Genomic DNA, 27,516 nt, shown 5'->3' with positions numbered 1-27,516 from the left:
TCAAGAAAATTGATTTAATTTAGAAGAGATGCAGTATTTATAGCCATAACCAGGTTCAACATTTTTCTCCACTTCTATATCAAAAAATAGCTTCTAACCAGTATATAGCTGCAAATCAATTAGTTCAGTTTAAGGTTTTCAAATTTTATTAATACTCCTCCCATCTTTATGACATTTATTATTCTGTGCAAATCTTTGAGATTCTTCACATAACTTTATAAAACAGACAAAAAATAACTTTCGATGGCCAGCTGAATAGCCCAAAGAAAAAGTTGCAAGCTTAATGACATGAATTATTTCATTTCATAGAGTTGGATAGTGAAAAATGATTAAAACAGATCCTTCTGATATTTTAAATTTTTTTTTTTTTTAGTTTCTAAGTGTCTAAATTCACTTAAAAATTAAAACTATAGACAGTAAGAAAACTTATTTTATTCCCATTACCTTTAATTAGAATCACAAATTTTAGTGGCTGATTAATTTTCATGAACCAACCAATAGTTATTGTATTTTAGAAACATAAATGGAAGGGGAATCCAGAATATTGATATTCTACAAATGGCAACTTTGCTTGTTTGCCAGAGCTGCATGCTGGGGATCTTAACTATACCATTTTTGAATGGCAGCCTAATGAGCTTGAATATTCTGTGGAGGGGGAAAGTGAAGTACATTTTTCAATGTCTTCTCCAGAGGTCGCTTTGGTCACCTGAACGCTGCAAAGTAGGAATGGAGTTTGGATTCGCAGAGCATACCTTGTACAGCAATAGTAAAAACAGTATGGTTTTTGTCTTTCATGGAAATTCATTGGATATATTCTCTGGATGTGAACCTTAGTTCTGATTTAAGGAACCCTCTTGACATACTCCTGGCCAGGAAGAGTGAGAGACTGTTTTAAATTGTCTCAAATTGTGTTCTTATTTAGAGAAAGTATTCTGTTTTAAATTCTCACTGAAAGATCATAGAATAGAAACAAAGAGGCTTTTGTAATGAAATCAGGCAGAGCCACTCATGTATTTAAAATCTCATTATCTATATCAAAACTATTTTCAGTTGTGCCCAAATCTAGATTCATCTTAACTAGTAAGAAAAAATCTTACTTGTGGTTTTGGATGTATTGATATATCCTGGTGTCACACTTTCTTTTTAATTGCAAAACAATATGACTTACTTATAAATTACGGAAATTTTGACTATGAACCTCAAATTCTTGAGAAGAATGTCCACACAAGCTTAGGCCTTCTCTACTCTTCTAGATTTATAAAAACTGAGAGAGAGAATTCATGGTACATCAAACCAATTGTTCTATTTCATGGCACCACATATGAACCATCACACTTAAATGAAACTCTTGTCATCAAAAAAAGATTTAGGAACCTGTTCTCAGTGAATACTTGAGTTACACATTGTTTTAAAATGATGTCATTAAGAAAAATCTGTACACTAATAAGTATCTCAAGTTGAAATTTTACACTGCATATTAATTGGTATGGAAAAATAGAATGGCTATATGGAAAGCAATACGTTCACCATAGATATTGTTTGATAGTTAACAGCCACTTGATAGAATCATGTAATTTTGCAGTGAATTTTGCCTATTTGCCACTAAGGGTACGTGTTCTGGAGTAAATTTCAACTCTCAATCTTGCCAGTCTTGTGACAGTATTAAAAATTAGTTTGGGATAGAAAATGAAGTGTTTTGTTATTTCTTTCTTACTGATTTAATTGAGGAGGGAAAGGGGTACCTAAATTCTTGCCCAAATAGGAATTTGGCCAATAAAACAATAATGTATGAGATAAAGAATTTTAATACTTGTACATGTTTAAGAATTTAATTTTGTTTTCTGGAAAGCTTGATATTTGACTTCAGGATATAGCATGGCCAAATTGCCATAAATTGCATCTTTGTACAGAAAATTAGTTGTTCTTTTGGGAAATGTGGTTTTATAGAATATATTGCAACCTGACACAATGAATTTTCAGCATCAATATTGACAAATGAAGAACAGGAAACAGAGGCAAGTGAGGCGTTACAACAGACAGAGTAGTGAGGTCCTAATTTGGAGCCTAAGATTAGCTGCTTTGATCTGCTGTTAAATAACTGTAATCTGGTACTAAAATCTTGGTTTTAATTTTGAGTGTATGAGTTGGCTGTATCTTACAAGTCAAAGAACTAAAATGAATTTTGGAGATAGTTTAATATTAATGCAACCACTACTTATAGTTTTTATTTTTTAAAAGGAATAGTCAGGCAGTAAATAGGACTTCAGTGTATGTCACATTTAAAGATCTCTTTATATAGTGCCATAACTTTATGTATATAAAAAGATACATACATTTTGCTAAAATTAGCATAAAGCCTTGTATCTAGAGCTGTGTATTCCCTCTGTGGCAATGCAGTTTTATTCCTTATGTCTTCTGTACCCTCATCAAACATATGTAGTTGGGACATCGGCTTGAAAGAGAATGGTCAGGTTAAATCTCCTTTTTAAATAAAAGTGAAAGAATGGCATAAAAATAAATTGCAGAAATGTCTTCAGACCCTACATTGGTTCTAAGGTGAGACTCTTCCTAGCAGAAAACTTTGTTTTCTTGTCTTTAACAACTGAATTCCACTTTCACTTCTGAGTGTAAACTGGCAGATTAGACATTTCCAAGGGCTTGTTCAGTGTGAAGTTTTTCAGGTGATTTCAGTTTAATGCGACCAGATAATTGTAGCTTCAGGGCTTAGTTAGGCTGTAAAGCTGCTAATCCAGACAATATTACCTGGTCACATGTTGTGCTTATAAGAGACACCTCTGCCTTTAATGTTCTCTCCCCACGCTGGTGATTTCTAGTTTCAGAAGTCCTATAAAAATGAGGCACACCAGGCCAAGATTAAGTCTGGGGGGAAAACAAGTATCAGAATATGCAGTTTGAGACAATAATGTAAAACCTTACATCTTTTGCCAAAGATAAAATTTGATGTTTTCATGGCATGCAGTTCTACTTTATTCCTTGTCATCTCTAAGGAAATGTAGTGAGTTTGAAGACTGTATCTTCTTTTTTTGATTCAGTGAGCTACTACTCAAGCATCTATACTCTAAGCATTCGTAAATAGTTACATCAATCACTGCAGTTATTATTTGGTAGGAATGCTTCCATTGAGTAGAGTGCAGTAATCCACTTCTCATATTTATTCCACTCAGAACCTCTTCTGAACAGCCATTGTAATGCAATATTGAATGATGATATGTTGGGATTCTGAAGGTTGTTACCTTTTTGTCTCACCCTGACCAAAATGTGGTATTTCTATTGTAGTTAATATATCAACAGATGCTTATAAATAAAAGGGAGTTCTATTCATTTGTCAAACCTTTGTTAGCTCTTGTGGCCTACACGGTAATGAACAATTGGGAAATAAAACAACGTTGGGAGAGGCAGTTTATATGTGATTAAGCCTTTCTATTGTGACATTGAATGTGAGAGATGGGCAGAAGTCCTGCTTTGGAGTACACTTTAATATGCCATGTGCAAAATGGGAATTAGTTTGCTATTGTGTTGAAAGCGAGGTGCATTATTTGGATTATGTAAGTTATGTAGGATCTAAGAGGACAGAAAAGAAGGTAGAAATTGAGAGCTCAGGCAGTGGGGTTCAAGCAGCATAACAAGTCAACTAATGGCAGTAAGACTACTCTGTGGCCGGGCACTGTGGCTCACTCCTGTAATCTCAGCACTTTGGGAGGCCGAGGAGGACTGATGACTTGAGCTCCGGAGTTTAAGACCAACCTGGGCAACATGGCAAAACCCTATCTCTGAAAAAAATACAACAGAAAATAAGCTGGACATTGTGGCATGTGCTTTTAGTCCCAGCTACTCTAGAGGCTGAGGTGGGAGGATCACCTGAGTCTGAGAGGCTGCGGCTACAGTGACCTGAGGTCATGCCACTGTATTTCAGCCTGGGCAATAAAAAACAAACAAACAAAAACAAAAACAAAACTCAAAAAACTACTCTCGTGAAGTGCCTAGTGCAGATCATAGCTCCCTATAGATGAGTCTGATTTCTGCCTCCTCTTCCTTCTTGCTTCCTTCCCTCTCTTTCTCTCTGCCTCTCTGCTATCCACCATGGAGAGAAAAGATGTTCTATTTTACTCTTAATGGGCCCTCATCTGTAATCCCTTCTTCCAGTGACTTTATGTTTTCTTGGAAATTTATGTAGTTGTGTCATGGCCCTTTATTATATAAAATTCTTTCTTTTTTTTTGGAGACGGAGTCTCGCCCTGTTGCCCAGGCTGGAATGCAGTGGTGCCATATTGGCTCACTGCAACCTCTGCCTCCCAGGTTCAAGTGATTCTCCTGCCCCAGCCTCCCAAGTAGCTGGGATTACAGGCGCACGCCACTACGCCCAGCTAACTTTTGTATTTTCAGTAGAGACGGGGTTTCACTATGTTGGTCAGGCTGGTCTCAAACTCTTGACCTCGTGATCCGCCAGCCTCGGCCTCCCAAAGTGCTGGGATTACAGGCATGAGCCACCGCGCCCAGCCATATAAAATTCTTTCTTTGTTATCCTAGCAGGAATCTAAAAGTAAGAAAATAAATAATTTGCACTTGCTCTTTATTCTTGGTAACTTGATTATAGAGAGAGTTGTTCCTCTTCAGCTGAGGTTGCCAGCATAGGGACCACCGTATCTGCTTCTCAGTTTCTTAGTTACCATGACCCAGCAGGGGCCTGTCTGGGTTCTGAAGAGCACCAGGGATTCCTGGAGATGGAATCATTCTTTCCCTGGTCACTTTCCTGTGCGTTCTCAGAAGCCGCCACTGTCCTAGGCGATCATTTGTGCTTGATGCTATGGAGAATTCACTGGAAATATCAGGCAAGGTTAATCCATAATGACTTCTGTAGGCTATATATGTAAATAAGATAGTACATATGAAACAAGTAATTAAATAAAATACTATATTATCAAGAGCAAACAAAATAAGTTCATTATGTATGTTTAGAAAAATACAACTTGACTAGTTCAAATATTTCATAATCGTTACTTTTTTCCTTATCAGGTTGCTTATGAAAAAAAAAAAAAAGTCTTATGACTTCCAGGCCTGGAGTTTATTCAAATTTTAGGTTAGATTGAAGGAAATTACAAATTAAAGTTTTGAAGAAAAATTACAAATTAAACTTTAACTTCTGGTTTTTAGAATGTTTATTATTAGTAGCCAATAATCTACATACATGCATAAAGCTTACGTTATTATTGATGACTTTCATACTGACCAATTCAAGTTCAGTTAATCAACTAAGGTTCATTTGGTTCCATATGACAGTGAACTAGCCAGGTGTTTTTCAAAAAGTTGTAGGATATTAGAGTATCCTATCGCCCCAAACCTTAGAAGAGCAGGACTCAGGACGTCTCTGGGGAACTCTGTCTCAGGAAGTATTACGGGATCTTTCTTTGGGATGTTACCAATCGAATGGTTTAGCTTTCCTGACTTCCAGTAGATGCCTGAAATTTATGTATGCCCAATAACCTTTATTCATACCCACTAACATGGTAAATTCAGAATATACGTAAGCTGCTGGGAGTTGTATTCTGGAGTTGTTACATCAAAAATTATCAATTTCTTGGCAGCTTCTCATTTTCTAGTAGACATGTACACCTTTAATGATCAAAAGACCGTGGCAGAGTTTCTTGATCTTTTCCCAACTGATGCCCTGTCTTAGGCTTCTAGAAGATTCACTGAGCATTCCAGATCTACGTTTTTTTTTTTTTTTGAGTTGTAGATACTGACCTATTTTTGAGGGGCTGGGATTGACCTTTCACTCAACACCCCCATGTGTTTATTACTTTCACCTGCATTCATGCCCTCAAGCCCCTCTACCGTGAATCAATACAGAAATATAGGCTAGAGTCCCTGTGGTTAAAGGCTGAAAAACTCGAAACAAGAATTGAATTCAATTCAACAAAGAATTGGTGTCTTATTGGCAACCAAGTGCTTCCCAAATTTAAATTCAGCTGTGTTTCTTGCTTATAATCTTTCCCTGGTTTCCACAACTGCATTTCAGAGTCCTTAATTAGAAGATAAGGAAGCTGTAACCAAATAGTCCTGTGTACATCAGTCAGCCCAAGACTGGCCTTTGTGATGGCAGTTGCAGTGAATCAGAATTTAGCTGTTTGTGCTTCCTGGACCAATTTTTTCCCTGTTAGCTTGCAACAATCTGGAATTGATAACTTTTTCCTATGGAAATTCTAAATTTCATCTTCACAGTTTCTCAAATTTACATGTGGTAACTCTGTATCATTAAGTTAATGAATTTAATGTGTAGTCTGATTGATGAATGTGTTGGATTAGGATACCAAGCAATGCCTCTCAGCACTAGGTACATAGACTAACACATATGAGAAGAACGACCCAAGTTCTGCCACCTGATTCATCACTGTTACTTCTTTATTTTATTTTATTTTTTTTTGAGACGGAGTTTCACTCTGTTGCCCAGGCTGGCGTGCAGTGGCGTGATCTCAGCTCACTGCAAACTCTGCCTCCTCGTTTCATGCCATTCTCCTGCCTCAGCCTCCAGAGTAGCTGGGACTGACTACAGGCACATGCCGCCACACCCGGCTAATTTTTTTTTTTTTTTTTTGAGACTGAGTCTCGCTCTGCCGCTCAAGCTGGAGTGATCTAGGCTCACTGCAAGCTCCGCCTCCCAGGTTCACGCCATTCTCCTGCCTCAGCCTCCCGAGTAGCTGGGACTACAGGCGCCGCCACCACGCCCGGCTAGTTTTTGTATTTTTAGTAGAGACGGGGTTTCACTGTGTAAGCCAGGGTTGTCTCAATCTCCTGATCTCGTGATCCGCCCGCCTCGGCCTCCCAAAGTGCTGGGATTACAGGCGTGAGCCACCGTGCTTGGCCTATTACTTCTTTATTACTCCCAGAATGGATCATGCAAACTTGTCTGTTAGTTACAATTTCCTGACTTTTGACTAATTAAAAGGAAAGTCTTGAATATAAGTAGCCTTATTTAAAAAAAAAAATTAAATTGTATTAGTCTCAAATGCATAAACTAGCCAAAGTTGACTATGGAAATTAAATATAGATGAGACTTAACAATCGTTAACATATAAAATCACTAGTTATAATGAAATTCATAAAAAATTAAGTACATATAACAAAAGGTACTTTCTTAAGAAGATAAATGTTGTGCCCTTCTTCTGGGTCTTATCATATGAATTTGGCTATGCTAACTACTCAGAGTAGAAGGCACATTTTAGCTCAACCTTTTTCAAGATATTATTAGTCCTGTATTAGTAGAGTACAGATTAATGTAGGGTTTCTGTTACTTTGTTTTCTGAGTTTTCATTTGTTAGTTGGTTCTTTAATTTTGAATAAACAAGACACTTTCCTTCACATATTTGAAGTCCGATGACCTCTAGTAATTGGAATAGATATGAACCAAAAATAAGCTTAGAAAATATCAAATTATTTTATTTATGTCTACTAATTGAATAGATATGAACCAAAAATAAGCTTAGAAAATATTAAATTATTTTATTACTCTATGCCTCTGAGCTGCTAAGCTTTACTCATAAGATAGCTCTAAAGCCATCTTTCATAGGCTATATGATTGTCTGAAGCTTGAAAAAAATGTTTTCCAACCCACAGCAGAATAAAGTAGCAAATCAGAAAGATGAAGGGCCATCCGAAAGTCCTTTTAGTATGAGACAGTACAGAGGAGATTTTAAAAAGCAAAACAAACAAAACAAAAATCTCATGCAAATACTGCAGGCGTATAGACTGATCCAGTTTATTGTAGCGCAGGGTTCTGTTATCCTCAGCACTGCTGACATTTGGGTTAGATAATTCTTATGGGGAAAAAGTTGACCTATGTGTTTTAGGATGTTTAGCAGCAATCTTGGCTTGTGCCTACTAGATGCTACTAGCACCCCCTCTCACTCCCACCTCACTTGTGACAAACAAAATTGTCTCCAGACTTTGCTAAAGGTCCCCTGGGCAGGGGCAAAATCAACCCCTATTGAGAACCACCACTGCAGCATTTAACAACTCTATAAACCTTCAGGATCCTTCAAAATATAATTGTGATATTCCTTAACATAACTATAAGTCATCAAAAGGTGTTATCTTGGCTGGTGTGGTGGCTCACCAGCACTTTGGTAATTCCAGCACTTTGGAAGGCCGAGGTGGATGGATCACCAGATGTCAGGAATTCGAGACCAGCCCGGGCAACATGGTGAAACCCTGTCTCTACTAAAAATACAAAAATTAGCAAGGCGTGGTGGCACACACCTGTAATCCCAGCTACTCGGGAGGCCAAGGCAGGAGAATTGCTTGAACATGGGAGGTGCAGGTTGCTGTGAGCCGAGATTGTGCCATTGCACTCCAGGCTTGGTGACAAAGATTGCCATCTTTAGCCCGCTCTCTTTAACATGATAGGTAAATAGGTGATGTATTTTTAGGAAGCTACTGATTGAAATTTTTTAAAAATTGTGTTGTTTATGTGGTAAATGTCAGTAATATCAGAAATTCAAGTACATAGAATCCTTTAGATTCTTGTGACACTGAACAAATAAATGATCAAATATGATTTTGCAAAATATTTGCCTTCTCAATTATGCAATGAAATATTATGGATCCTCTGGCATGACCCTTTCAACTGATACTAAAATTATCTTTCTCTTCCCAAGCACACATTATAGAACAGTAGGCAGAAACTGCCCTAGCACAATAGGAAGTATGAGGAAGTTGGCCCCGGATTCCATGTGTAGATTTGGACAGCCCAAACTGGATATGAATCAAGAGCTCACGAAGCAAAAGTTTCCCTAAAGATTGTTCTTGATCGTTTGGAATGCAAGTGGTGCCTTTCCTTTATTATTCTGAGTACATTTTCCAAGATAAAAGTCATGATACAAGTTCTGATCTTTGAGCTGTTCATCCTTGAGCATGAAGAAAAATGATTCTATTATCCAGCTTGTTCTTTCCTGGTATCTATTTAAAAAAACTGCCTGGTTACTTAACTCCAAATATGCACATAGGTCTTTCTTGTGCTGGCTGCATTATCTCTCAATAGGGACAAATAGCAACGTTGACAATTCCATTCACTGCAGTCTTATTTTGAAAGTCCCAAATTCAGAGAACTCGCAAACCTTACCAACTAAGTGTTGCCTTCAAGAAAACGCTCATTACCCTCATTTGGAAAGACAACCGTATGGGTGGATTGTCCAAAGCTAACTTAGTTTAAAGTTTGCTTACACAAAGGTATGTGCAACTTTGGAGTCTGACTTGCCACTTAAATTTAACTTTTTCCCTTTTCCACATTTTCACAATTATTCTTTGATCCCCAGTTTTGTAATTGTGCCTCTGTTTCCTTAACGTAATTGTAATTCTTTGTATTAAGTTATGGTTTCTGTGGCATACTTTTTGCTTATTAATTTTTCATCATATTTGTCTTCATAATCATCTACAATTTTTAAATTTCTAATTTGTATTGATTAGATTTTTTTGGTGTGCTTTTTATATTTTCATTGTTATTCATATTATTATATTGGTGAGGATGTTCTCTACAGTTTTTAACCCTTATCCTATTTTTCTTGCATTTATGTAAACATCTATTTTCTCATTTCCTTTGCGTGACTATTATCTTGTATTTTTCTATTGGTTTTTACATTTTTGTCTTTCATCGTGAAGTTAGGCATAAGAGGGAACAGCTGTGAAATCTATGCTCTGAGAACAGTTTCTGAATATTTTACGACTTCAATCCCCTAAAGCCCTACTCAAAAACTTCAGGTGTCAACAACTCCACTTACACAGGAGCCAGACAGACTGGTGAGGACTGGGATGAACCCAAGGGCTATGTGTCTCTATCACATGGTGGCTTCCATTTAATACCAGTAGATTGCTGCCATGTGGAAGGGTGGGCATAGCCTTGACAGATCATCCAAGTGTTTTTTTTAAGTGACAGAAATATGGTTATTATATGGAATGTCTCAATTTCTAAATAGTAGAAAATACTTTTTTAAAAATGTGAACACTAAGGCCGAACAGAATGCCAACACAGTGAGTGGTACGCAGGTACTTCTCAAAGCTATTACAGTGACCATGAAAGCCAGGTTATGTATGTTTTTCCCTTGCCAAGATATATAACCAATAGAATTATGAATTAAATCAGGAGGTTTTACTCACATCAAGTCATTCTTAGAGCCAGAAATCAGCAGTATTTGGCCTGCCTTCCTGTCCTGGGGCATGTCTCTCTCTAGCAACTATGATCTTAATGATCAGGATTATTCCCTTGAAGGAGTCTTCCTTCTTTCAGGAATAGACTTACTTTTTTATTGTTAGTTACTTGAATCCTGAATGTACTAAGTATTAGTGTGCTTCTCTTTGTGTCAAGAAATGTTCTTACTTCTTTACAGCTGTAAGTGTGGCTCTGTCATTGTTCTTTGTTATTTTGATTTTGCTGCAACCTATAGAACTCTTGTTAAATGTAAAGGAAATTTCTGGAGTTATCCCCACATTTCAGAAGCTCTGAAAGGTTAGCAAAATATATTAAGAATTTTAGAGAATATTGTATGAAGAGAATGTTACATAAACAGGAAGATGAAAATTGATGAACGAAGTCAAAAATAGGTAAGCCATTACTGTCTTTGGAGAAAATATTGTAAGCCTGCTCACAAGATACCATGGTAGGTGGACAGGCAGAAAAATGAAAAAACATAGGTAAATGAAAGGCAGGATGGAATGATCTGAAGTGGATTTTAGAAAGTGATTGTTCCTAGATTGAGTTGCAAATTTATTCAGAAAGTTTGAAGATAATTATAAAATCACAAAGAAATTGGTAACCCTAAAGTAGATTCCTAGTTCCTGAATACTTTTGTTTTAGATCCAGCACTGTTCTAGGAACAGTTGAGGACAAATTGAAAGTAAATGGATGGTTTTTTTGAATAGTTTGATTTATATATATCATTCAATACTCAAAACAACCCTGTGAAGTGATCAGGAGAATTATCATCCCCAAGGAAACTGAGACCAAGTAGAGTACATCATGTTTTCTAAGACACACAGTTAGTTTTCAGATGGGAAGAATATAACTGTGGGCCCTTTCATTCCTACTCTTTTATGCCATCCTGCCATATCAGCATTGGTAACTGGCATAGTCATATCAATCACAAAACGTGGTGGGGAATCCCTTACTCTTTGTGAGTATATGTGTAGAGACATTAGATAAGTTTCTCAGTAACTGATGGTGGATCTTTCACTTCGTTGTGGAGTTAATCTTTAATACTGGTTAGAACAAAGAAGCAGCTAATGGTAAACCTCTAGCCTATACTTCCTTTTGATTGTATAGTATTTTCAGTTGGTTGAACCATATGCTTAAGACCTTTTCTCCCTAGGGTTGAGTTGGTGATTGAGCTTAGCAAAATTTAAACCCTTCATATTAGATAGGTGAGAAGTAAGAAAATCAGTCACAAAGCAGTCCTGGGGGATTTGCTTGTTTCATCCATCTGCAGAGTTTCCACTGATTATTATAAACATGTGACTTGAAAACAGGAAAGAGACTCTTGTTACTGAAGTTTAAAAATAAAATAATTCAAATTTTCATCACTTTATATTGGTTACTTGAGAATACAGTTAAGTGCTTTTAGAAGATATACTGTAAACATAAGAACACAGGAAAGTTAAAGGCAAAAAGATAAAAAATGTATATACTTGGCAAATATTTACCAAAAGAAAACTGGTATAGCTATATTTTTTCCACTTTGACCTGGGTATACAACCTTTATTAGTGTAAAGTTTTTTTCTAAATAATCACCTCATATTTGTGGTTCAAATCAGTTATAGATAATTTGAGGCCATATTTCTTTATCATACGAACTATTATTGAGCCATGTTTTCAACATGCAGTACTTAAAAATTTGACTTTTTAATTTTTATTGAGCTATATTTTACATACAGTTAATTGCACACTACAGCCTAAGTTTTGATACATATACACACACTTGTGAAAACCATACCTCAGTCATGGTAGAGAATATTCCCATCACTTTTATGCCACTTTCCAGGGGGTCCTCCCCTCCTCTACCCCCAAAGCAAGCCACTGTTCTGCTTTCTATCATGCTAGTATTATCTGCTCTTGAACTTTCTATAAATGGTATTATATAGTATGTACTCTTTACACCTGACTTCTTTGATTTAAAATGATGTATTTCAGAGTCATCCATGCTGCTGCATGTATCCGTCGTGGTTCATCCCTTTGTATTGCTGAGTAGTATTCCACTGTATGATTACACCAGAGTTTTAAAAATCTATTTATCTGTTGATAAACATTTGGGTTGCTTTTACTTTGGGGTAATTATGAATAAAAGTCTGCAAATTATGACCAATCATGAACAAGTAAAAATAAAATAAAATAAAATAATTCTGGTGTGGCCATTTTAACTGAAATTTGAAGAGCAAGAGCAACTCCTCTGAATAATGACTCTCTTCATCTACTGGTCCATCTCAAAGTAAGAGCTTCAACCTGAAGTAACAAAGGTCAAAGCTGCCTTTCTGTGCACTTTGTTGGTTCTCTTATTTCTCTTAATCCCATGGAAGCCTGTGATTTAGGTATATGGAAAAGCTCCTGATTTCAATTCTGCAAAAATAGGGAACGCAAAATGAGGACCAAGTTTTTTACTAGTCAGGTTTTGTTATTCAGCTGTTCTCTCAATTTTCACTGCCATTTTTTAGATTTATCTTGTCAAGAAGCAGGGAAGAATAAGAAGTCAATATCATGACTATGTGCTTTTGCTATTGATGTGATATTTATTTATATTTATATGGAAGGAAATTTATATTACCAGGAAACCTCTGAAAATTGCAAAATTTGAGCTTTGTGTCAGGGCATGGTTCTTACCTTTTGCAGTGATCTAAGAGGATGTGTTACTCCTGGGATGGTGTTGGCTTTCTTTTTTCTTTTGTTTTTATCGTCTTCTAGTTTGAACCCTGATCTTAAGTGTGAAGGTTCAGCCTGACAGTTTGTCCATTTTCTTTCATTCCAACCTCTTCTCTCTCTCCTTCCTCCGAGTCCCTCTGTCTCTCTCCAGCGGGTTGCACTTTTCCTGGGAGTAAACAGTAGATGTTACATATATTAACACCGAGCTGGGGTACAATGCGCCTGGGTGTACTCTCTGTGCAATTCCCTGGCAGTCATAAATTAATTAAAAGTAGACAGGAACCACAGAAAAAGAAAGTTCTCCCTTTTTCTCCCCCTCCCCCCTCCTTTTTTTTCTTTTTCTACCGGTAAATAGCTAGTTCCTTTGTTCCTGGCTGCACTATTTCATTTCTGCCATCATTGTCCTCATTGTTCTCAGAAACAGGAGGGGTCTGGGCCAGGAGCAGCAAGGTCTCAGCTAATGACGGGAAGTCTTTAAAGTTTGCGCTGCATTTCATCTTCTCTGTGGGAGTTTTAGGACGTATCCAGTGTTTGATCCCCACCGTGCAACTTTGCTTCTAGTTAATTAACAGATCCCCCATTACACACTCTCATCTAGAAGCACATGGGAGGCCTATTGGGAGGTAATTCAAGGCCAATCTGAGTGATGGCAGGAATTAGAGAAATCAGTTGTTTTAGGGCTAATGTTCAGGAAATAAAGATGTCCCATTTTAGGGATCTCATTTGAAATTTTTGATCATTTCTCTTTTCTATTAAAAAACAAGATAGGGGAACTGTTTTGCCCACATAACCTTATGATGACCATTGAGGGCAGTTTGAACTTAGAACTCTTTATAACTGCCTGGAATAAAAATAAAAAGGAAAAAGAAAGACAATATTATCAGATGTAGCAATATTAACAAGAATTTTGTTCTCCCTTTTATTGCTAGCGGTCTTTTTCCTGCCCAGCCTATTAGCCGGGTCACAACCATCCACAGCAACTTTTTCAGGGCACACAAGGCGGAATAGCTGGCAGGGACATGTCAGTAGCGGCTCATTTTACAGCCAAGACTGAATTATATACTTTGTTCTTGTGTTGTTACTTTTGTTCCAAGGGTGTCAAAGTGATTTACAAATAATAAATGACATGGCTCAATATCAGGATCCCTTCCTCTTCTAGTCTCTTTCCAGATGAACATTGCAAAACAAAGCACATTTACCCAAAGTTAGAAGTTAGCATATGAGTACCAAGAAAGCAGCCTCTGCTTTTCCTGACCATGGGTAGCCCAGGTTTTGATGGCCTTTGAAAAGGGAATGCCTTGTTTCTTTTTTTTTTCTTATGCTTCTACAGTTTCCCCAGCCCTATGAGCAATGACCCCCTTTATCTAATGAATTAGGAGCTACTCCTGCCTTGCAATTCTCAGTTCGACACTTGGCAATGAGAATCAAACCGGGGCTATTTAGTGCAGCAGTAAATGGCCCGCCACATTAGCCCCCTGGCATGCTAAGCTATTAGGTTGTTTTACTGTTGTTAAAGTTACATTTGTTAGGTGGAGTTGCTGCCCTTCCACACAAACTCAGCAGTGCCTGATGCTGGTGGAGGCAGCACGTGTACAAAACGTGTGCCATCCACAACCCAGGCGGTTAGGCGGTGTGGCTGCACTGCAGATAAGGAGCGTTCTCCTGTCTGCAAAAGTGGGAACATGGATTGCTGTCATTTTTAAAACGGGAGATTGGGGTAGGGGGAGAACCACTGGACGATCATGGGTCTTGCACTTTGTTGTGACTAAACTAATTATATGGGCTCGATTAACCATTCATTTATAGCAGTTCTTAAGTTAACCACTAATTGTCAGAATGCCATGGAGAAGGAAGGCCAAGGGTGAGGGGCACCAAATAAGCTGGTGTGGTCTTCTGCAGCAGGCCAGCAGCCAGTGCTGCACGCACACTGGAAGCTGGGCAGAATCCCGAGGAGCTGAAAGATTAGCATGGAAATGAAGGAGAAATATTCAGGGTGCTTCAATGGTATGTATGTGGGGTGTGTGCATGCATGCATGTGTGAGAGAGACAGACACACACACGCACACACACAGAGAATATTTCTGCAAAGAAAGGAAGACGCCAGTACTATATAGCTCCATGCAGCCAGCTTGCAGGGTTGAGTTGGCATTTGGTAACTTGGTAGCGGCTGCCAGTGTGTGTGTGGTGGGAGAAGAGGGAATAGACAACAAGAAAAACACATAGAGCTTAAAAAAAGATGTAAAATGATTCACTTCATGCCATATGGACAAAAATGTTGTCACAAAAATAAGGCCAAAAAATAGTGCCAGGTTAGACTTTTAGTTCAAAAACATATGTATAATCATCCCCATGAACATGAATTTTAATTAGTATTTTGATAGAGAGAAACCAGATATTTTTTTAACCTGCTCTGTTCTTGTTTTCTGTTCCTCTCCCAGTTTTAGCCTCCATTAAACATTCATATACTGTATGTTTTGTGTCTGTATGAGGAAAATGCTTTATCCCTGGATTGGTGGGAATGCAAACATCTTGGTTTTCTGTGGCATACAAAATATCTTCCCAGTGGAGCTCGAAAGCAGAAGCTTATCACAGGGAAATCTAGAGCTCTCTCTGAGACCCGGGCACACCAGGGAGGAAGGAAGCCATATGCCTTTCTCTTTGTCAGTGGAGACATCTGCACCCATTCGGTTCCCCAGATCCACTCTTCACACCCATCCACATCTCATCTCTCTGGGATGCCTTTTAAACATGAAATAAGTTTTGTATGTATGCATATTATTATGTGACAGGGCAGTTTTGGGGAAAATGGATGATCGTGACTACAGAGACTTTAAAAAATGGAACATGTAACTTCTTAATAAACTTTATGCTTTCATTTTACTTTTAGTTGCACAATACCTATTTCTTAAAAAGGATTTGAAGTGACAGTACTCATTGAGAGGTGCTGTGCTGAATCATCTGCCCTTAGCAAAGCTTTTCCCACTTTAAATGAGGTGCTTCGATTAGTGCACTGTATGTGATAATTAGATGATGAGACAGCAAAATGCTGATATTAGCAATGATTTTGCTGCTTAGGAGGCCATTCACACCCAGGTTCCCTCACTGCCCCCCACCAAAAGAATGCAGGTGAATCAGGTATTTGTATTATAAATGACACAAGTGAATTTTAAAACCTGGTATTAACAGTCAGTCAAATCCTGGTGCAGTAGCGTTAACCTATTTCATATTCTTTATTAGAACCTCTGAGCTTTCGTCTGACCGTTAGTGATATTTCAGTTCATTTCAAGGGTAAAGGGAAAATCAACAATGTACTTAGAAAAGCTAAATTTCACCTCCCATGTAGAGTCTCTTAGAGATTTCTCAGACTTTTGTTTTTGGCAAACGTGAACACAGACATTCTTCATTTCTCCCCTCTTCCCTTCCTGGGGAAGCTCTGGTCCCTTCAGTTAGAATAATATGTCCCCCAGGCACTTGTTGAGGACATCCTCTTGGTGCTGGCAGGTTTTTCTGGGCTTGCTGTCTGACCTCTACTGTTTCCTCAAAGCATTAGTCATCATTCCTGTACGGTTTACAACAACAGAATGAATGTGTTACTTGGACACACAGCAGCCTCAAGCCACAAACCAGGATGCACCCCGTCCATTACATAGGAACTGCAGGAAAGATGGTCTTCACCTCATCTCCAGGCTGCCTCATTTTCCGAAGAGTAGGAAAAAGCTATTGCTAAACACATATGCCTGCCTTCAGAACTCTAAATCAGGCTTATATTTGCTGAAAGCTGTCCCCAAGCTCTTGTGTCAGACTGCTGTTGGATCCAGTATATTCATTCATTCATTCATTCATTCAATCACTATTTTGAAACCCCTAATATGAGTTCTAAATTTAAAGAAGGTTAAGAGTTGTTTCTTGCTATGAAAGTATTTGTACAGGCCGGCGTGGTGGTTCACACCTGTAATCCCAGCACTTTGGGAGGCCAAGGCGGGTGAATCAGCTGAGGTCAGCAGTTCGAGACCAGCCTGGCCAACATGATGAAACCCCAACTCTACTAAAAATACAAAAATTAGCTGGGCATGGTGGCAGGTGCCTGTAATCCCAGCTATTCCAGAGGTTGAGGCAGGAGAATTGCTTGAACCCGGGAGAAAGAGGTTGCGGTGAGCCGAGATCACGCCATTGCACTCCAGCCTGGGGGATAGAGTGATACTCTATCTCAAAATAAGTAAATAAATAAATACAAGAAAATAATGAGGAAGATCTCTATGCACTATTATGGAGACATTTCCAAGAAAGATTGTTAGGTGGAAATTTTAAAGGAAACTTCAAAGAGTATATATGGAATGCCATCTTTTGCATAAGAAAGAAGGGCACATGAGACTAAATACATACGTTTGCTTATTTCGGCAAAAATACAGGAAGTATAAGCCTTAAGAAAATAATAATGTATAATGTGTGGGCGGAATGAATAAAACGGATGAGGATGGAAGTGAGTCCAGAGTTACATAGTTTTTTGAACCATGCAAATATTACCTATGTTTTAAAAGTAAATTTTGATCGAAGATGAGAACATACCTGAGATGTTAGATATTAACTTGGATGGAAAGCCAAATGGTAATCATTGTTGATGGTACTTCAAGCCAATACTCTCCTGAAGAACAAAGTGAAAGTGGAAGCACTTAAGAGATTGATTCCTGGCCGGGCGCGGTGGCTCAAGCCTGTAATCCCAGCACTTTGGGAGGCCGAGACGGGCGGATCACGAAGTCAGGGGATCGAGACCATCCTGGCTAACCCGGTGAAACCCCGTCTCTACTAAAAATACAAAAAACTAGCCGGGCGAGGTGGTGGGCGCCTGTAGTCCCAACTACTCGGGAGGCTGAGGCAGGAGAATGGCGTGAACCCGGGAGGCGGAGCTTGCAGTGAGCTGAGATCTGGCCACTGCACTCCAGCCTGGGCGGCAGAGCGAGACTCCGTCTCAAAAAAAAAAAAAAAAAAAAAAAAAAAAAAAGAGATTGATTCCTACTGACTTGTACATGTTACTGGTACTATCCCACTATGTTTAATCCTAAAACTTTACGTTTCTTTGATTCCCGCAACTAACAAGAATTCCTTCCCCCTTTCTCCTACCACCCCTTTTGACAAGAGAGGAGAATAAATGAAACTATTAATCATTTTTTCTACTTTTCTACAATTATAATTTGAGTCAGTGATGTAATTTCTTATATATGCTGGGAAGAGGGGATATAGAATCTGTACAAATTATTTTCCAGTTTATAAGTCATTACAGTCATTAAAAATATAACACCATCATAGGAAATATTACTTGCTTCCTAATGAACCATATTGTCGTTCCCCTTTAATTTTTATTTACCACATCAACAATGACAGTGATGTACAGTTTTCTACTAATGTGTAACCAACTCTCCTGAGTGTGTAACATGTGCTTTTGGAGTTAACTATTTTGGAGACAAGATATTAGCCATTGTTAAAATTATTTTAAGAAAGTGAAATATAACTCTAAGTGGGTAAAAATCCTCTGATAATTGTTAATTTACTCAACTAATGGCTTTTCCTGCAGCCCAAAAGTTTTAAAGTTTCAAAGCTTTTTCCAATTTTCTGCCCTAAATGACTTTATTTGTTGGGTTGTTATAGTGCCTTTATAAAACAAAGATGTGGCTGTGTGTACCACTGAAAAATTGGCTTGTATTGGACCTCCTTTAAGCACTGAGCTTTTAAAATAATTACTGGTAGGCAAGCTGATTTTGGTGATGGGTTAGGTATAACTAGAGATTCATGTTCTCAAATTTTGGTCCTGATGTTCTCTTCCACCTAAGTGAAGGAAAGAAAGCAGGGGGTATGTTCGTGTCACAATGAGGTTTATACTTTTTATCTGGGTAGAATATGTGTTCGATATAACCAAAATGTATGGATACCTACTATGTATCCAGCGCTTGAGTAATTTCTTTTATCCAATGACCTTATAATTAAATAAGCAAAATTTCACCCAGGGCAGGCAGTCTGAGAATTCAACACACTAAATAGAAAAAAGCTAGAAGATGGGAGAATGCTGTGTAAAGAGAGAGTGGCACCCTGTGTGTTTCTAAAGAGAATGGAAGGAATTTATTCAGCCTAAGTAGCCTCTGTGCGGGTAAGGTTTTAGTTATGAGATAAGTCAATGATCACAATATTAAATAAGTCATACCATTGCACTTATCAGTGCTCGTGCAGTGACATAGTGAAAAAAATAATGAAATAGAAGCATCAGTTCCCTATATCAAAAGCTATGAGATACAAGTGCTCCCAGCCAAAGAAGGCACGATCTGGAATTTTTTAAAAATGTGGATATATAGAATAAATATGCAACCCTCCTGATAATGTTGGCTGATGAAGTGAAATTCACCAACTGTAATTCTGGCACAGAGAGACACACATAGTGCCTGCATACACACACACACACGCACGCACACACATACATCCTCAGAATATTCTTAATCATTTGCTATCTTATTTACATTTCCTTTGCTAGAGTAAATTCTATCATTTGAACTTTTAAAAAATATATTTTGATATTACTTAAGCGAAAGTAAGGAATAATGTGATTGGCTTTCAAATAGCTTATTACCATTCAAATACTCTCTAGATAATTTATATTTTAAAAGGCAAAAAGAAAAAAAAAAAAAAAAAAGAAACCTGTGTCAGCTTCCGAAACATTCTAAATGGAGACTTAGCTCTAAGTAATCAAAATTGCTTTAGTTGTGCAGAGCAGCATTAAAAGCCTTGTCCACTAATTGAGTGAAGCGGCACAACTGAAGCAGCCTTGTCCCTCATTAGATGATCTTGCAGGCACTGTTTGTCATCCTGGGTTGCCGGGCTCAATCTAACAGTACTGCTGGCTCAAATTAATGGTAATTCGTTATGACACACTATGTCCTTCCAGTGAAACAACAATGCGAAGCCAGTGGGGCATCTGTCTACCACTGCTGCTTCTTGATCTCATTCCTTTCCACTTTAGTTCAAGTGACCACCTTTGCATAACGCTTGTAAGTTCTTTAGCTAACTGGTGATTGGAGATGCCACCTGCCTGAAGAATTGCATCCAGTTCTCTTCCACTACTGTCACAGAAAAAGCATCTCTAACAATAGGTCGAGTCAGTCTGAAATGTGATTACATTTTCTAAAGGAAGCAAAACTCATTCGTGCGTGTATGTTTTTTGTTTTTGTTGTTGTTGTTGTTTTGAGATAGGGCCTCGCAGATAGGGTCTCGCTCTATTGCCTGGGCTAGAATGCAGTGGTGCGATCATAGCTCACTGCAGCCTCGACCTCCTGGGCTCAAATGATCCTCCCACCTCAGCCTCCAGAGTAGCTGAGACTACAGGCACATACCAACATGCCTGGCTAATTTTAAAATTTTTCAGTATAAACGTGGCCTTGCTGCATTGCTCAGACTGGTCTCAAAGTGCTGGCATCAAGCAATCCTCCCACCTTGGCCTCACAAAGTGCTGGGATTACAGGTGTGAGCCACTGTGCCAGGCCTGGGACTTCTTTTGGAATGTAAATACCTCACTTGTATCTACTCATGGGGGATATTAATAAGAAATCTTGAGATACAGTGTTCATGAATGTGATGTAAATCCAAAGATAATGAATATTTTCTGACTCTTTGACTTTGTTTATTCAATACCTTTTGGAGGGAACTTTGTGTTTATATGACGAGCATTGCTGTTCAAAATGCTGCTTTTCTAGTCTTAAGAGCAGGCAGAATGCTGGAAAATGTTCTAACAGTGATGCAATCAGCCGCTTCCTCCTAGCAACTCTAAATAGTATGTTTGTATCAATCAGTTTATTGTATTCATTCAAATAATTTCGTCTGTCTGAAAGGATGACTCAACTCTACACATGAAGAAACATCTAAGTAGTATCTGGACATAGCTTTTCGTCTGAAATCCTCAAATTACCCATGAATAGAGAAAAGGTCACATATATTGACCAGTTGACTCTGCAGTATTGAAAGTGGTGATGCTTAGTCAGTATGGGGTGCCGGACAGTTGTATCACCCACTGTTTTCCCAGGGTTCAGCCTTAGTCTCACTGTAGGGTGTCTATTCCAAGCAATATGGGCACAGTGTGATGTTAACATTAAAAGCCTGCCTACCACCATACCATGTATTGTTTGAAATACCACAATTAGATTCAATCCTTTGGGCTATATTTTAAAAAAATGTTTCTTAGCATAATCTAATTGCTTGGAAGAGCTAATATATTACAACTTGTTCTCAGTAATCATTTATTCACTCATTTATTTAATGTTTATTTCTATTAATCCTATCCCCTCCCAAAACATGCTCTAACAAAATCCTTCAGTTCAGAACTAGTTCCCATTTCCTCATTTCGCAAAATTCTTGGATGAAACCTAGATATATCTGCTTTTACGTGGTAGTTTGTAACGTGCCTTGATGAACGTCTACTTTTTCCATTAAATCTGCTCCACCCACATTCAGTCTTCACAATTTCAGCGAATAGTAATTCCATCCTTCTGTTTGTTCATTTTAAGCATGTGGGAGTCATCTATGACTCCTAGCTTTCACTCATACCCCTGTCCAGTCCATTGGCAAAACCTCTCTGCAGAAAAAAAAATTCCACATTCACCACTGCTACTCTGGCCCAAGATAATATAAACCGTTGCCTGGAATATGATTAAAATAGACTCTACCTACTTTAAGCCTATTCTTAACCTAGCCCTGGAAATAAATAGGGACATTTTTGGTGGTCAAAAGACCGGGGCATTACTACTGGCATTTCATGGGTCCAGTTTAGAGACACTAAGTGGACTGCCATGTGCCTAGTGGGGGGGACAAAGAGGAGCTGTCCACTCAAAATGCCATTAACAACCTCATTGAGAAATATTGAACCAATTAAAACCTAAGTCACCTGATTTTTCCACTTATGCTCAAACCTCCATCTTGGCTTTTAATTTTTCTAAGAACAAAAGCCAGTATCCTAACTATGGCCTTGTAGGCCTTACACAACCCTTGCCTTCTCCCTCACTTATCTGACGTCACTTCCTATTACTCTCGCATTCACTCACTCCATTGCAGCCATTCTGAAAATACAGTATGCCATCATGCTATTTACTCTGTATGAAAAGTTATTTCCCCAGTTTCCACATCCCTCACCTCCTTACTCATATATCTTCCTTTCTAGTCACCCTGCTTAAAATTGCAGATCCTGCTCTCAGATTCTTACCTAAAAATTGTTTTTGTCTCCAAAGCACTTATTGCTATTTAATACATTGTGTTGTATTCTTGTCTTTCTTTACTCACCAGACTGTAAGCTGCATGAGAGATTTTTGTCCGTTTTGTTCCCTGCTGTGATTACATTGCTTAGAATAGAATCTGGCATGTAGTAGGTGCTCAGTGGGCAGTTTTTGAGTGAATAAATGTAAACTTATAACAATCTTAGGTAGTATTGCATTAAGAAATGGAGATTTAAAAGCTGACAGAGGCTAGTAGATTTGTAAAGAGACACTTAACTACTAAAAAGAATTTACACATGTTCTCATGAATATATTTATTCATCTACTAAGTATTTTTTAAACTCTTATTTGAAGTCAGGCTCTGTTTTAAGTGTTGGAGGTAAACCAATGAACAAAATAGACATGGTTATAAAACAAATTAATTTTAGAGATGGCAAGTGCTATATAGGAAAGAAAGGAAAAGAAGAAGGAGGAGTGATGGATGGGGTGGAGGAGGCCTTCATGTCTTGTATTTTTTTTCACTGTAACTTGACTTGTTCATTTCCATATTAGTAACAATTACTTTATTTAATGCATTACCAAACACTTGAAAATAAAATGAGGAATTGATACACAGGCATATTTTGAAGAGGTTATGTGATATATTGGGAAGAAAATGGATTTTGACATCAGGCCATCCTGAATTAAAATCTCAGCTCTGTCACATGTGATCAGGGACAACTAAGTCCAACCCAATATCCTCATTTGTTAAGTGGAATTAACCATAGGCACTTCATGGGGTAGTTGTGAAATCAAAAACCAGTATAGATAAGGTGTCTAACATGAAACACAATAAGTCAATACATGTTTTCTTCAGACTTTTGGCTACTACATAGGAAGTGGAGTAAAATGTGATATAAATACAAAGATAATGATAGTTTTCTGACTCTATGAGTTTGGTTATTCAATACTGTTTGGAGGAGACTTCATGTTTATATGGTGAGCACTGCTGTTCAAAATGTTGCTTTCCTATTCTTAAGAGCAGGCAAAATGCTAGAAAAAGTTCTAGCAGGGATGCAATTAGATGCTTCCAACTGGGGTGCCCCAGTAGAGATCTGTGTGCTCTGGTGGAAGACTGGGTATGAGGGACTAGGTGCCAACTTAGAATCTTTGGAAAACTTTTTTTTTTCTTTTGCTCCATTAAAATAACATATAACCTATGTATGTTTTGTCACTTTATTTAATAGCCCTTTTATTATTGAGAAAGTTATAAAATTTCTTGGAGAAATATTTAGAAAATATAGTTTAGTAAAAGAAAAAAGTAAAAAATTTCTGTAATTCTGAATTAGCACTGTAATATTGTGCATTTATACTTTGAATCATTTTTATATTATGTATGAATGTGAGTGTATCATTGGTTATATAAAGTACAAATCCTCTGATTATTTCCCATAGTTAATACTTTGGAACATTAATGTTTTGGAAGAAAATTAGTGTTACTTGATAATTATTTATCTCAGTGGTTAACAATATAAATGCTATATCTACTTGATGATAATGATGATACTATATTCTATATCTAGTATAAATCATCTCACTTATTTTATCACTGGGAATTTCTGCCTTGTAATTTTTCACGTTATTTAATTATACACATTGTATCTGCTGTTACCTCCTAAGACACAGAATTCTTGTCTGATTAACCTACTTAACTTTCAAATAGGCAGGAAAAAAGATATTAACATTAATTATCGAGTTTTGGAAGCACATTAGTTCAATTAATCATCACTTTAAAGATGAGGAAACTAAGGCTCAGAAAGGTTTTACCACCTATAATAAGTTGAGACCTGAACTCAAGCTTATATCTGTGTGATCCCAAAGTACATGTTATTTTTCTCTTTCCATTCTGCCTTATCTTACATGCAATATCTTATAATAAGTGCTTAAGAACTTTTTGTTGAGTAAATGAACAGATGAATGGTTGGATGGTTTCTGTTCAACAAATCCCCAATTTAACTCAAAGCAATGTGTATGCACACTTTAGAGAAGGGATTGGAGTCTTATTTAAATTTCAGTAGCAGAAAATACACTTGAATAGTAAAATACGTATTAACTAAACAGAGAGGTTAGACACTTAGGTGGTATAACTGGAATTGAGGATGTTTAATCATATAACTCTTATGATCATGAAATTGGATAAATGTGAGTCCCTTAGGATATGTAGCCTCTTGAGTATTTCATTAAATGCATTCATATTAAAATTAAAGGTTACATAGATAGAAGTAGGGAACTTCAATTTTATGTTGCTGAAATGTGATGTTTTTAGAAGTTTTAATTATTATGGAGACAAAGTAGTTGCATATGTTTTTAAGGTGCATGTGATATGTTTATTTGAGCACACAATGTGTAATGATCACATCAGGGTCATTGGGATACCCATCATCTCAAGCAATTATCATTTCTTTGTGTTAGGAACATTTCAATTCCACTTCTTTAGTTATCATGAAATATTTAATAAATTATTGTGAGCTGTAGTCACCCTATTGTGCTACCAAACACTAGATCTTATTCTAACTGTATTTTTGAACCCTATTAATCATCCCCTTCTTATTCCCCCTTTCAAAATGTGATGTTTTTAAAGCAGACGTTTTCTCATGTATTTATCTATTTTGGATTAGCAGCTAAAATTTTCTTTTCTAGCAGTCATTCTCAAATATATAATTCTAAAATCTCTTTGGTTTTACAAAATTCTAAAATGTCCATGATTTCCAGCTATTAACAAATTGTATTCTAAATGTTGCCATACTTTATGTTAAAAATATTTTTACAGTCTAAGTCTTGATAAAGAGACAGTAATACTTGGATTGTATTACAACACTTGAGTACTGTTGAAAAACTAATCTCTGAAGACTAATTTAAAAGTAGAACATCTTCCTATTACGCATTTTATTATTAGTTTTTAGCCATGGTATGCCATTAATGTTATGTATCAGGGAGTAATCTACATTTATTTTGTATTATCTTAACACTGTTAGATTTTTCAAGGTAGATGTGCATACTTTTTTAAAAAAGATAATGAGACTAAGTTAATGTGTTTTTGTTTTATGGTACATAATTTTTAGAAGAGTGGTTTGTTAGGTTATAATTTATGTACCACACAATTCATTCTTTCAAAATGTTCATGTCAGTGTTTTTTAGAGACTTCATGGATTATTCAGTATCACCACTACCCAATTTTAGAATATTTCCATGTGACAACAAGAGGCTTTGCACTCATTTTCACTCTGCATTACTCCTCAAGTGTTCCCCCATAACTCTGGGTAACCATTGATCTGCGCTCTGTCTCTATAGATTTGCCTATTCTGGACGTTTCTTATACTTAGAATTATACAATATATGGTCTTTTGTTACTGACTTCTTTCACTTGATAAAATGTTTTTAAGATTCATCCGTGCTGTAATAATTACATTCCTTTTTAAGGCCGAATAGTATTTCATTGTAATGGATGTACCAAATTTTGTTTATTCATTTGTCAGCTAGTTAAAAAACATTTAGATTATTGGTACCTTTTAACCATTATAAATAATGCTGCTATGAACATATGTATACACATTTTTGTGTGGACATAGGTTTTTATTTATCTTGGGTATACACTTAGTAGTAGAATGACTAGGTCAATTTGGTAACTCAATTTGTGAACTTCTAGGAACTGCAAACTACTTTCCATAGCAGCTGCAGCATTTCATATTTCCACCAGCAATCTACTAGCATTCCCACATCTCTATAGCCTCACCAGCACTTGTAATTATCTATCTTGTTTTTATAGCCATCCTAGTGGATATATAGTGGCATGTCATTGTGGCTTTGGTTTACATTTCTCTAATGACTAATGATATTGAGCATCTTCTTTGTACGTCTTCTCTAGTGAAATGTCTATCAGATCTTTTGCTCATTTTTTAATTAGTTATTTGACTTTTTATTATAGAGTTCTAAGAGTTCTTTATACATTCTGGATGTAAGTCAGTTCCTGGTCAATGTATCATTTGCAAATATTTTATCCCATTCTGTAGGTTGTCTTTTCACTTTCTTGGTAGTGTCCTTAGAAGCACAAATGTTTTTATTTTTAATGTCCAATTTATCCGTTTATTGCTTTTGTTGCTTGGCATATCTATTGTTATTGTGTCTGACAACCCATTGCCAAACCCAAGGTCATAAATATTTACATTTTCTTCTAAGAGTTTTATAGTTTAGTTTCTACATGTAGGTATATGTCATCCATTTTGAGTAAATTCTTACTTATATATGAGATAAGGATCCAGTTTAATTCTTTTGCATGTGGATATTTTGTTATCCCAGAATAATTTGTTGAAGACTGTATTACATTCTAACACTAATTCTCTTACATCAGCTGGGTGTCCTTTAGTTCAATTCAATCTGACGCTAACTATTCACAGTTAACATCTGATCCCACAAATTCAAGGACAAGGTCCTCAACAAGACTGTCCTTACTTCAAAGACCAACTGCAAGTGGGGTCCCCACGCTACCCTTATTTCTGCTTGGAAGAATTGGCTACAAAATTGGGAGTTCCTAAGAACCCCTTTAAGGTTTGATAGTTCACTAGAACAACTTACCTATCTCACAAAAAGTGCTATACTTACAATTGCCATTTTATTATAAAGGATTTAAATGAAGCTGGATAAAGGAGTACACAGGATATGTCTGGAATAATCTGGAGCACAAGTTTCTGTCTTCATAGAGTTGGTTGCAATACCCTCCTGGTACATCAATATGTTCACTATCCTGGAAGCAATTCAAGCCTCATGTTCATAGTTTTTTTGTTTTTTAAGATGGAGTCTTGCTCTGTTGCCCAGGCTGGAGTGCAGTGGTGTGATCTCGGCTCACTGCAACCTCTGCTGCCCAGATTAGAGTGATTCTCCTGCCTCAGCCTCCCGAGTAGCTGGGATTATAGGCGTGCACCACCATGCCCAGCTAATTTTTGTATTTTTGGTAGAGATGGAGTTTTGCCATGTTGGCCAGGCTGGTCTTAAACTCCTGAACATCAAGGCATCTGCCCTCCTTCTTGGTCTCCCAAAGTGCTGGGATTACAGGCATGAGCAACTGCACCCGACCTTGTGTTCACAGTTTTTGTTCAAGGTATTTATTACATAAGCATGTCATTGGCCATGTGACTAAACTTAATCTTCAGATCTTCTTCTTTCCCCAGAGGTAGGAGAGGACTGGGAATGCCTCTAATTACATGAGATTTGTTCTTTTTCTGCCAGCCTTCCCCATCCTGTAGGCTACCTGTGGCAACAACCCTGCGCCACTTCATTAGCACAACAAAGGCACATCTATCACTCAGGGAATTTCAAGAATTT

General features: G+C 37.3%; 1 protein-coding gene and 1 long non-coding RNA gene across 18 annotated transcripts in view; one reads left to right on the top strand and one right to left on the bottom strand.

The window, feature by feature from the left end:
- Positions 1-27,516, top strand: part of SOX5 (SRY-box transcription factor 5) — a 1,034,891-nt gene that overhangs the window by 321,245 nt on the left and 686,130 nt on the right. The window lies entirely within an intron of this gene.
- LOC126930091 (uncharacterized) overlaps positions 4,705-27,516 on the bottom strand; it is a 37,759-nt gene continuing 14,947 nt past the window's right edge. Inside the window, exons 3-4 of the long non-coding RNA XR_007717443.1 lie at positions 12,878-13,082; positions 4,705-4,880 (exon numbers count right to left, since the gene is read on the bottom strand). This is a non-coding gene — a long non-coding RNA (uncharacterized LOC126930091). The remainder of the gene's footprint in view (positions 4,881-12,877; positions 13,083-27,516) is intronic.

The sequence above is a fragment of the Macaca thibetana genome, chromosome 11 (assembly GCF_024542745.1).
Source record: "Macaca thibetana thibetana isolate TM-01 chromosome 11, ASM2454274v1, whole genome shotgun sequence".
Lineage (NCBI taxonomy): Eukaryota > Metazoa > Chordata > Mammalia > Primates > Cercopithecidae > Macaca > Macaca thibetana.
The sequence above is the reverse complement of the archived record's forward strand: the minus strand, read 5'-3'. Positions and strand labels throughout refer to the sequence as shown.